Raw genomic sequence first — 12,852 nt, 5'->3', positions numbered from 1 at the left:
CTCTGTTCACTCTACAAGGTGATCTTTAACCCTGACCCTAACTCATCTTCTCTGTTCACTCTACAAGGTGATCTTTAACCCTGACCCTAACTCATCTTCTCTGTTCACTCTACAAGGTGATCTTTAACCCTGACCCTGACTCATCTTCTCTGTTCACTCTACAAGGTGATCTTTAACCCTGACCCTAACTCATCTTCTCTGTTCACTCTACAAGGTGATCTTTAACCCTGACCCTAACTCATCTTCTCTGTTCACTCTACAAGGTGATCTTTAACCCTGACCCTAACTCATCTTCTCTGTTCACTCTACAAGGTGATCTTTAACCCTGACCCTAACTCATCTTCTCTGTTCACTCTACAAGGTGATCTTTAACCCTGACCCTAACTCATCTTCTCTGTTCACTCTACAAGGTGATCTTTAACCCTGACCCTAACTCATCTTCTCTGTTCACTCTACAAGGTGATCTTTAACCCTGACCCTAACTCATCTTCTCTGTTCACTCTACAAGGTGATCTTTAACCCTGACCCTAACTCATCTTCTCTGTTCACTCTACAAGGTGATCTTTAACCCTGACCCTAACTCATCTTCTCTGTTCACTCTACAAGGTGATCTTTAACCCTGACCCTAACTCATCTTCTCTGTTCACTCTACAAGGTGATCTTTAACCCTGACCCTAACTCATCTTCTCTGTTCACTCTACAAGGTGATCCTTAACCCTGACCCATCTTCTCTGTTCACTCTACAAGGTGATCCTTAACCCTGACCCTAACTCATCTTCTCTGTTCACTCTACAAGGTGATCTTTAACCCTGACCCTAACTCATCTTCTCTGTTCACTCTACAAGGTGATCTTTAACCCTGACCCTAACTCATCTTCTCTGTTCACTCTACAAGGTGATCTTTAACCCTGACCCTAACTCATCTTCTCTGTTCACTCTACAAGGTGATCTTTAACCCTGACCCTAACTCATCTTCTCTGGTCACTCTACAAGGTGATCTTTAACCCTAACTCATCTTCTCTGTTCACTCTACAAGGTGATCTTTAACCCTGACCCTAACTCATCTTCTCTGTTCACTCTACAAGGTGATCTTTAACCCTGACCCTAACTCATCTTCTCTGTTCACTCTACAAGGTGATCTTTAACCCTGACCCTAACTCATCTTCTCTGTTCACTCTACAAGGTGATCTTTAACCCTGACCCTAACTCATCTTCTCTGTTCACTCTACAAGGTGATCCTTAACCCTGACCCTAACTCATCTTCTCTGTTCACTCTACAAGGTGATCTTTAACCCTGACCCTAACTCATCTTCTCTGTTCACTCTACAAGGTGATCTTTAACCCTGACCCTAACTCATCTTCTCTGTTCACTCTACAAGGTGATCTTTAACCCTGACCCTAACTCATCTTCTCTGTTCACTCTACAAGGTGATCCTTAACCCTGACCCATCTTCTCTGTTCACTCTACAAGGTGATCCTTAACCCTGACCCATCTTCTCTGTTCACTCTACAAGGTGATCTTTAACCCTGACCCTAACTCATCTTCTCTGTTCACTCTACAAGGTGATCTTTACCCCTGACCCTAACTCATCTTCTCTGTTCACTCTACAAGGTGATCTTTAACCCTGACCCTAACTCATCTTCTCTGTTCACTCTACAAGGTGATCCTTAACCCTGACCCTAACTCATCTTCTCTGTTCACTCTACAAGGTGATCTTTAACCCTGACCCTAACTCATCTTCTCTGTTCACTCTACAAGGTGATCTTTAACCCTGACCCTAACTCATCTTCTCTGTTCACTCTACAAGGTGATCCTTAACCCTGACCCATCTTCTCTGTTCACTCTACAAGGTGATCCTTAACCCTGACCCATCTTCTCTGTTCACTCTACAAGGTGATCTTTAACCCTGACCCTAACTCATCTTCTCTGTTCACTCTACAAGGTGATCTTTAACCCTGACCCTAACTCATCTTCTCTGTTCACTCTACAAGGTGATCTTTAACCCTGACCCTAACTCATCTTCTCTGTTCACTCTACAAGGTGATCCTTAACCTTGACCCTAACTCATCTTCTCTGTTCACTCTACAAGGTGATCTTTAACCCTGACCCTAACTCATCTTCTCTGTTCACTCTACAAGGTGATCTTTAACCCTGACCCTAACTCATCTTCTCTGTTCACTCTACAAGGTGATCTTTAACCCTGACCCTAACTCATCTTCTCTGTTCACTCTATAAGGTGATCTTTAACCCTGACCCTAACTCATCTTCTCTGTTCACTCTACAAAGTGATCTTTAAACCCTGACCCTAACTCATCTTCTCTGTTCACTCTACAAGGTGATCTTTAACCCTGACCCTAACTCATCTTCTCTGTTCACTCTACAAGGTGATCTTTAACCCTGACCCTAACTCATCTTCTCTGTTCACTCTACAAGGTGATCTTTAACCCTGACCCTAACTCATCTTCTCTGTTCACTCTACAAGGTGATCTTTAACCCTGACCCTAACTCATCTTCTCTGTTCACTCTACAAGGTGATCTTTAACCCTGACCCTAACTCATCTTCTCTGTTCACTCTACAAGGTGATCTTTAACCCTGACCCTAACTCATCTTCTCTGTTCACTCTACAAGGTGATCTTTAACCCTGACCCTAACCCATCTTCTCTGTTCACTCTACAAGGTGATCTTTAACCCTGACCCTAACTCATCTTCTCTGTTCACTCTACAAGGTGATCTTTAACCCTGACCCTAACTCATCTTCTCTGTTCACTCTACAAGGTGATCTTTAACCCTGACCCTAACTCATCTTCTCTGTTCACTCTACAAGGTGATCTTTAACCCTGACCCTAACTCATCTTCTCTGTTCACTCTACAAGGTGATCTTTAACCTTGACCCTAACTCATCTTCTCTGTTCACTCTACAAGGTGATCTTTAACCCTGACCCTAACTCATCTTCTCTGTTCACTCTACAAGGTGATCTTTAACCCTGACCCTAACTCATCTTCTCTGTTCACTCTACAAGGTGATCTTTAACCCTGACCCTAACTCATCTTCTCTGTTCACTCTACAAGGTGATCTTTAACCCTGACCCTAACTCATCTCCTCTGTTCACTCTACAAGGTGATCTTTAACCCTGACCCTAACTCATCTTCTCTGTTCACTCTACAAGGTGATCTTTAACCCTGACCCTAACTCATCTTCTCTGCCCTGTTCACTCTACAAGGTGATCTTTAACCCTGACCCTAACTCATCTTCTCTGTTCACTCTACAAGGTGATCTTTAACCCTGACCCTAACTCATCTTCTCTGTTCACTCTACAAGGTGATCCTTAACCCTGACCCATCTTCTCTGTTCACTCTACAAGGTGATCCTTAACCCTGACCCATCTTCTCTGTTCACTCTACAAGGTGATCTTTAACCCTGACCCTAACTCATCTTCTCTGTTCACTCTACAAGGTGATCTTTACCCCTGACCCTAACTCATCTTCTCTGTTCACTCTACAAGGTGATCTTTAACCCTGACCCTAACTCATCTTCTCTGTTCACTCTACAAGGTGATCCTTAACCCTGACCCTAACTCATCTTCTCTGTTCACTCTACAAGGTGATCTTTAACCCTGACCCTAACTCATCTTCTCTGTTCACTCTACAAGGTGATCTTTAAACCCTGACCCTAACTCATCTTCTCTGTTCACTCTACAAGGTGATCCTTAACCCTGACCCATCTTCTCTGTTCACTCTACAAGGTGATCTTTAACCCTGACCCTAACTCATCTTCTCTGTTCACTCTACAAGGTGATCTTTAACCCTGACCCTAACTCATCTTCTCTGTTCACTCTACAAGGTGATCTTTAACCCTGACCCTAACTCATCTTCTCTGTTCACTCTACAAGGTGATCCTTAACCTTGACCCTAACTCATCTTCTCTGTTCACTCTACAAGGTGATCTTTAACCCTGACCCTAACTCATCTTCTCTGTTCACTCTACAAGGTGATCTTTAACCCTGACCCTAACTCATCTTCTCTGTTCACTCTACAAGGTGATCTTTAACCCTGACCCTAACTCATCTTCTCTGTTCACTCTATAAGGTGATCTTTAACCCTGACCCTAACTCATCTTCTCTGTTCACTCTACAAGTGATCTTTAACCCTGACCCTAACTCATCTTCTCTGTTCACTCTACAAGGTGATCTTTAACCCTGACCCTAACTCATCTTCTCTGTTCACTCTACAAGGTGATCTTTAACCCTGACCCTAACTCATCTTCTCTGTTCACTCTACAAGGTGATCTTTAACCCTGACCCTAACTCATCTTCTCTGTTCACTCTACAAGGTGATCTTTAACCCTGACCCTAACTCATCTTCTCTGTTCACTCTACAAGGTGATCTTTAACCCTGACCCTAACTCATCTTCTCTGTTCACTCTACAAGGTGATCTTTAACCCTGACCCTAACTCATCTTCTCTGTTCACTCTACAAGGTGATCTTTAACCCTGACCCTAACTCATCTTCTCTGTTCACTCTACAAGGTGATCTTTAACCCTGACCCTAACTCATCTTCTCTGTTCACTCTACAAGGTGATCTTTAACCCTGACCCTAACTCATCTTCTCTGTTCACTCTACAAGGTGATCTTTAACCCTGACCCTAACTCATCTTCTCTGTTCACTCTACAAGGTGATCTTTAACCCTGACCCTAACTCATCTTCTCTGTTCACTCTACAAGGTGATCTTTAACCCTGACCCTAACTCATCTTCTCTGTTCACTCTACAAGGTGATCTTTAACCCTGACCCTAACTCATCTTCTCTGTTCACTCTACAAGGTGATCTTTAACCCTGACCCTAACTCATCTTCTCTGTTCACTCTACAAGGTGATCTTTAAACCCTGACCCTAACTCATCTTCTCTGTTCACTCTACAAGGTGATCTTTAACCCTGACCCTAACTCATCTTCTCTGTTCACTCTACAAGGTGATCTTTAACCCTGACCCTAACTCATCTTCTCTGTTCACTCTACAAGGTGATCTTTAAACCCTGACCCTAATCTCTGTTCACCTACAGGTGATCTTAACCCTGACCCTAACTCTCTTCTCTGTTCACTCTACAAGGTGATCTTTAACCCTGACCCTAACTCATCTTCTCTGTTCACTCTACAAGGTGATCTTTAACCCTGACCCTAACTCATCTTCTCTGTTCACTCTACAAGGTGATCTTTAACCCTGACCCTAACTCATCTTCTCTGTTCACTCTACAAGGTGATCTTTAACCCTGACCCTAACTCATCTTCTCTGTTCACTCTACAAGGTGATCTTTAACCCTGACCCTAACTCATCTTCTCTGTTCACTCTACAAGGTGATCTTTAACCCTGACCCTAACTCATCTTCTCTGTTCACTCTACAAGGTGATCTTTACCCTGACCCTAACTCATCTTCTCTGTTCACTCTACAAGGTGATCTTTAACCCTGACCCTAACTCATCTTCTCTGGTTCACTCTACAAGGTGATCTTTAACCCTGACCCTAACTCATCTTCTCTGTTCACTCTACAAGGTGATCTTTAACCCCTGACCCTAACTCATCTTCTCTGTTCACTCTACAAGGTGATCTTAACCCTGACCCTAACTCATCTTCTCTGTTCACTCTACAAGGTGATCTTTAACCCTGACCCTAACTCATCTTCTCTGTTCACTCTACAAGGTGATCTTTAACCCTGACCCTAACTCATCTTCTCTGTTCACTCTACAAGGTGATCTTTAACCCTGACCCTAACTCATCTTCTCTGTTCACTCTACAAGGTGATCTTTAACCCTGACCCTAACTCATCTTCTCTGTTCACTCTACAAGGTGATCTTTAACCCTGACCCTAACTCATCTTCTCTGTTCACTCTACAAGGTGATCTTTAACCCTGACCCTAACTCATCTTCTCTGTTCACTCTACAAGGTGATCTTAACCCTGACCCTAATCATCTTCTCTGTTCACTCTACAAGGTGATCTTTAACCCTGACCCTAACTCATCTTCTCTGTTCACTCTACAAGGTGATCTTTAACCCTGACCCTAACTCATCTTCTCTGTTCACTCTACAAGGTGATCTTTAACCCTGACCCTAACTCATCTTCTCTGTTCACTCTACAAGGTGATCCTTTAACCCTGACCCTAACTCATCTTCTCTGTTCACTCTACAAGGTGATCTTTAACCCTGACCCTAACTCATCTTCTCTGTTCACTCTACAAGGTGATCTTTAACCCTGACCCTAACTCATCTTCTCTGTTCACTCTACAAGGTGATCTTTAACCCTGGACCCTAACTTCATCTTCTCTGTTCACTCTACAAAGGTGATCTTAACCCTGACCCTAACTCATCTTCTCTGTTCACTCTACAAGGTGATCTTTAACCCTGACCCTAACTCATCTTCTCTGTTCACTCTACAAGGTGATCTTTAACCCTGACCCTAACTCATCTTCTCTGTTCACTCTACAAGGTGATCTTAACCCTGACCCTAACTCATCTTCTCTGTTCACTCTACAAGGTGATCTTTAACCCTGACCCTAACTCATCTTCTCTGTTCACTCTACAAGGTGATCTTTAACCCTGACCCTAACTCATCTTCTCTGTTCACTCTACAAGGTGATCTTTAACCCTGACCCTAACTCATCTTCTCTGTTCACTCTACAAGGTGATCTTTAACCCTGACCCTAACTCATCTTCTCTGTTCACTCTACAAGGTGATCTTTAACCCTGACCCTAACTCATCTTCTCTGTTCACTCTACAAGGTGATCTTTAACCCTGACCCTAACTCATCTTCTCTGTTCACTCTACAAGGTGATCTTTAACCCTGACCCTAACTCATCTTCTCTGTTCACTCTACAAGGTGATCTTTAACCCTGACCCTAACTCATCTTCTCTGTTCACTCTACAAGGTGATCTTTAACCCTGACCCTAACTCATCTTCTCTGTTCACTCTACAAGGTGATCTTTAACCCTGACCCTAACTCATCTTCTCTGTTCACTCTACAAGGTGATCTTTAACCCTGACCCTAACTCATCTTCTCTGTTCACTCTACAAGGTGATCTTTAACCCTGACCCTAACTCATCTTCTCTGTTCACTCTACAAGGTGATCTTTAACCCTGACCCTAACTCATCTTCTCTGTTCACTCTACAAGGTGATCTTTAACCCTGACCCTAACTCATCTTCTCTGTTCACTCTACAAGGTGATCTTTAACCCTGACCCTAACTCATCTTCTCTGTTCACTCTACAAGGTGATCTTTAACCCTGACCCTAACTCATCTTCTCTGTTCACTCTACAAGGTGATCTTTAACCCTGACCCTAACTCATCTTCTCTGTTCACTCTACAAGGTGATCTTTAACCCTGACCCTAACTCATCTTCTCTGTTCACTCTACAAGGTGATCTTTAACCCTGACCCTAACTCATCTTCTCTGTTCACTCTACAAGGTGATCTTTAACCCTGACCCTAACTCATCTTCTCTGTTCACTCTACAAGGTGATCTTTAACCCTGACCCCTAACTCATCTTCTCTGTTCACTCTACAAGGTGATCTTTAACCCTGACCCTAACTCATCTTCTCTGTTCACTCTACAAGGTGATCTTTAACCCTGACCCTAACTCATCTCTCTGTTCACTCTACAAGGTGATCTTTAACCCTGACCTAACTCATCTTCTCTGTTCACTCTACAAGGTGATCTTTAACCCTGACCCTAACTCATCTTCTCTGTTCACTCTACAAGGTGATCTTTAACCCTGACCCTAACTCATCTTCTCTGTTCACTCTACAAGGTGATCTTTAACCCTGACCCTAACTCATCTTCTCTGTTCACTCTACAAGGTGATCTTTAACCCTGACCCTAACTCATCTTCTCTGTTCACTCTACAAGGTGATCTTTAACCCTGACCCTAACTCATCTTCTCTGTTTCACTCTACAAGGTGATCTTTAACCCTGACCCTAACTCATCTTCTCTGTTCACTCTACAAGGTGATCTTTAACCCTGACCCTAACTCATCTTCTCTGTTCACTCTACAAGGTGATCTTTAACCCTGACCCTAACTCATCTTCTCTGTTCACTCTACAAGGTGATCTTTAACCCTGACCCTAACTCATCTCTCTGTTCACTCTACAAGGTGATCTTTAACCCTGACCCTAACTCATCTTCTCTGTTCACTCTACAAGGTGATCTTTAACCCTGACCCTAACTCATCTTCTCTGTTCACTCTACAAGGTGATCTTTAACCCTGACCCTAACTCATCTTCTCTGTTCACTCTACAAGGTGATCTTTAACCCTGACCCTAACTCATCTTCTCTGTTCACTCTACAAGGTGATCTTTAACCCTGACCCTAACTCATCTTCTCTGTTCACTCTACAAGGTGATCTTTAACCCTGACCCTAACTCATCTTCTCTGTCACTCTACAAGGTGATCTTTAACCCTGACCCTAACTCATCTTCTCTGTTCACTCTACAAGGTGATCTTTAACCCTGACCCTAACTCATCTTCTCTGTTCACTCTACAAGGTGATCTTTAACCCTGACCCTAACTCATCTTCTCTGTTCACTCTACAAGGTGATCTTTAACCCTGACCCTAACTCATCTTCTCTGTTCACTCTACAAGGTGATCTTTAACCCTGACCCTAACTCATCTTCTCTGTTCACTCTACAAGGTGATCTTTAACCCTGACCCTAACTCATCTTCTCTGTTCACTCTACAAGGTGATCTTTAACCCTGACCCTAACTCATCTTCTCTGTTCACTCTACAAGGTGATCTTTAACCCTGACCCTAACTCATCTTCTCTGTTCACTCTACAAGGTGATCTTTAACCCTGACCCTAACTCATCTTCTCTGTTCACTCTACAAGGTGATCTTTAACCCTGACCCTAACTCATCTTCTCTGTTCACTCTACAAGGTGATCTTTAACCCTGACCCTAACTCATCTTCTCTGTTCACTCTACAAGGTGATCTTTAACCCTGACCCTAACTCATCTTCTCTGTTCACTCTACAAGGTGATCTTTAACCCTGACCCTAACTCATCTTCTCTGTTCACTCTACAAGGTGATCTTTAACCCTGACCCTAACTCATCTTCTCTGTTCACTCTACAAGGTGATCTTTAACCCTGACCCTAACTCATCTTCTCTGTTCACTCTACAAGGTGATCTTTAACCCTGACCCTAACTCATCTTCTCTGTTCACTCTACAAGGTGATCTTAACCTGACCCTAACTCATCTCTCTGTTCACTCTACAAGGTGATCTTTAACCCTGACCCTAACTCATCTTCTCTGTTCACTCTACAAGGTGATCTTTAACCCTGACCCTAACTCATCTTCTCTGTTCACTCTACAAGGTGATCTTTAACCCTGACCCTAACTCATCTTCTCTGTTCACTCTACAAGGTGATCTTTAACCCTGACCCTAACTCATCTTCTCTGTTCACTCTACAAGGTGATCTTTAACCCTGACCCTAACTCATCTTCTCTGTTCACTCTACAAGGTGATCTTTAACCCTGACCCTAACTCATCTTCTCTGTTCACTCTACAAGGTGATCTTTAACCCTGACCCTAACTCATCTTCTCTGTTCACTCTACAAGGTGATCTTTAACCCTGACCCTAACTCATCTTCTCTGTTCACTCTACAAGGTGATCTTTAACCCTGACCCTAACTCATCTTCTCTGTTCACTCTACAAGGTGATCTTTAACCCTGACCCTAACTCATCTTCTCTGTTCACTCTACAAGGTGATCTTTAACCCTGACCCTAACTCATCTTCTCTGTTCACTCTACAAGGTGATCTTTAACCCTGACCCTAACTCATCTTCTCTGTTCACTCTACAAGGTGATCTTTAACCCTGACCCTAACTCATCTTCTCTGTTCACTCTACAAGGTGATCTTTAACCCTGACCCTAACTCATCTTCTCTGTTCACTCTACAAGGTGATCTTTAACCCTGACCCTAACTCATCTTCTCTGTTCACTCTACAAGGTGATCTTTAACCCTGACCCTAACTCATCTTCTCTGTTCACTCTACAAGGTGATCTTTAACCCTGACCCTAACTCATCTTCTCTGTTCACTCTACAAGGTGATCTTTAACCCTGACCCTAACTCATCTTCTCTGTTCACTCTACAAGGTGATCTTTAACCCTGACCCTAACTCATCTTCTCTGTTCACTCTACAAGGTGATCTTTAACCCTGACCCTAACTCATCTTCTCTGTTCACTCTACAAGGTGATCTTTAACCCTGACCCTAACTCATCTTCTCTGTTCACTCTACAAGGTGATCCTTAACCCTGACCCATCTTCTCTGTTCACTCTACAAGGTGATCCTTAACCCTGACCCATCTTCTCTGTTCACTCTACAAGGTGATCTTTAACCCTGACCCTAACTCATCTTCTCTGTTCACTCTACAAGGTGATCTTTAACCCTGACCCTAACTCATCTTCTCTGTTCACTCTACAAGGTGATCTTTAACCCTGACCCTAACTCATCTTCTCTGTTCACTCTACAAGGTGATCTTTAACCCTGACCCTAACTCATCTTCTCTGTTCACTCTACAAGGTGATCCTTAACCCTGACCCATCTTCTCTGTTCACTCTACAAGGTGATCCTTAACCCTGACCCTAACTCATCTTCTCTGTTCACTCTACAAGGTGATCCTTAACCTTGACCCTAACTCATCTTCTCTGTTCACTCTACAAGGTGATCTTTAACCCTGACCCTAACTCATCTTCTCTGTTCACTCTACAAGGTGATCTTTAACCCTGACCCTAACTCATCTTCTCTGTTCACTCTACAAGGTGATCTTTAACCCTGACCCTAACTCATCTTCTCTGTTCACTCTACAAGGTGATCTTTAACCCTGACCCTAACTCATCTTCTCTGTTCACTCTACAAGGTGATCTTTAACCCTGACCCTAACTCATCTTCTCTGTTCACTCTACAAGGTGATCTTTAACCCTGACCCTAACTCATCTTCTCTGTTCACTCTACAAGGTGATCTTTAACCCTGACCCTAACTCATCTTCTCTGTTCACTCTACAAGGTGATCTTTAACCCTGACCCTAACTCATCTTCTCTGTTCACTCTATAAGGTGATCTTTAACCCTGACCCTAACTCATCTTCACTCATCTGTGTGTAATTTGTCCTATTTTAAAGTTGATTTCCTTTGACATATTTTTCATACAGTTTTCAGATCTTCAAAGGAAACTTCATATTAGATCAAAGGAACTTGCGTGAACATATAACAGACTGATTTCATTTATTACATAGACAGCTTTATGCAACACCCAGTGCCCCTGTGTGAAGGTTGTGCAATCTTTAGCTGCAATGACTCCAACCAAACACTTCCTGTAGTTGTTGAGACCATCTCGTCCAGTTAACCCCAGCTTGTCAAAAAACACCTGGATGATCATCAAGTGTTAAGGGCTGGTCAGTCAGCATTTCACTGTGAGGTCTACACCTGTTGGTTAAGGGCTGGTCAGTCAGCATTTCACTGTGAGGTCCACACCTGCTGGTTAAGGGCTGGTCAGTCAGCATTTCACTGTGAGGTCCACACCTGTTGGTTAAGGGCTGGTCAGTCAGCATTTCACTGTGAGGTCCACACCTGCTGGTTAAGGGCTGGTCAGTCAGCATTTCACTGTGAGGTCTACACCTGCTGGTTAAGGGCTGGTCAGTCAGCATTTCACTGTGAGGTCTACACCTGCTGGTTAAGGGCTGGTCAGTCAGCATTTCACTGTGTGGTCCACACCTGCTGGTTAAGGGCTGGTCAGTCAGCATTTCACTGTGAGGTCCACACCTGTTGGTTAAGGGCTGGTCAGTCAGCATTTCACTGTGAGGTCTACACCTGCTGGTTAAGGGCTGGTCAGTCAGCATTTCACTGTGAGGTCTACACCTGCTGGTTAAGGGCTGGTCAGTCAGCATTTCACTGTGTGGTCTACACCTGCTGGTTAAGGGCTGGTCAGTCAGCATTTCACTGTGAGGTCCACACCTGTTGGTTAAGGGCTGGTCAGTCAGCATTTCACTGTGTGGTCTACACCTGCTGGTTAAGGGCTGGTCAGTCAGCATTTCACTGTGAGGTCTACACCTGTTGGTTAAGGGCTGGTCAGTCAGCATTTCCCTGTGAGGTCTACACCTGCTGGTTAAGGGCTGGTCAGTCAGCATTTCACTGTGTGGTCTACACCTGCTGGTTAAGGGCTGGTCAGTCAGCATTTCACTGTGTGGTCTACACCTGTTGGTTAAGGGCTGGTCAGTCAGCATTTCACTGTGAGGTCCACACCTGCTGGTTAAGGGCTGGTCAGTCAGCATTTCACTGTGAGGTCTACACCTGTTGGTTAAGGGCTGGTCAGTCAGCATTTCACTGTGTGGTCTACACCTGCTGGTTAAGGGCTTGTCAGTCAGCATTTCACTGTGAGGTCTACACCTGTTGGTTAAGGGCTGGTCAGTCAGCATTTCCCTGTGAGGTCTACACCTGCTGGTTAAGGGCTGGTCAGTCAGCATTTCACTGTGTGGTCTACACCTGCTGGTTAAGGGCTGGTCAGTCAGCATTTCACTGTGTGGTCTACACCTGTTGGTTAAGGGCTGGTCAGTCAGCATTTCACTGTGAGGTCCACACCTGCTGGTTAAGGGCTGGTCAGTCAGTATTTCACTGTGTGGTCTACACCTGCTGGTTAAGGGCTGGTCAGTCAGCATTTCACTGTGAGGTCTACACCTGCTGGTTAAGGGCTGGTCAGTCAGCATTTCACTGTGAGGTCTACACCTGTTGGTTAAGGGCTGGTCAGTCAGCATTTCACTGTGAGGTCTACACCTGCTGGTTAAGGGCTGGTCAGTCAGCAT

At 44.0% G+C, this 12,852-nt stretch overlaps 1 protein-coding gene across 1 annotated transcript in view; it reads left to right on the top strand.

The window, feature by feature from the left end:
- Window positions 1-12,852, top strand: part of LOC116360832 (uncharacterized protein C7orf26) — a 34,357-nt gene that overhangs the window by 4,229 nt on the left and 17,276 nt on the right. The window lies entirely within an intron of this gene.

Source organism: Oncorhynchus kisutch, unplaced genomic scaffold (assembly GCF_002021735.2).
Source record: "Oncorhynchus kisutch isolate 150728-3 unplaced genomic scaffold, Okis_V2 scaffold514, whole genome shotgun sequence".
In the NCBI taxonomy this organism is placed as follows: Eukaryota; Metazoa; Chordata; class Actinopteri; order Salmoniformes; family Salmonidae; genus Oncorhynchus; species Oncorhynchus kisutch.
This window is presented reverse-complemented; position numbering and strand designations above follow the sequence as displayed.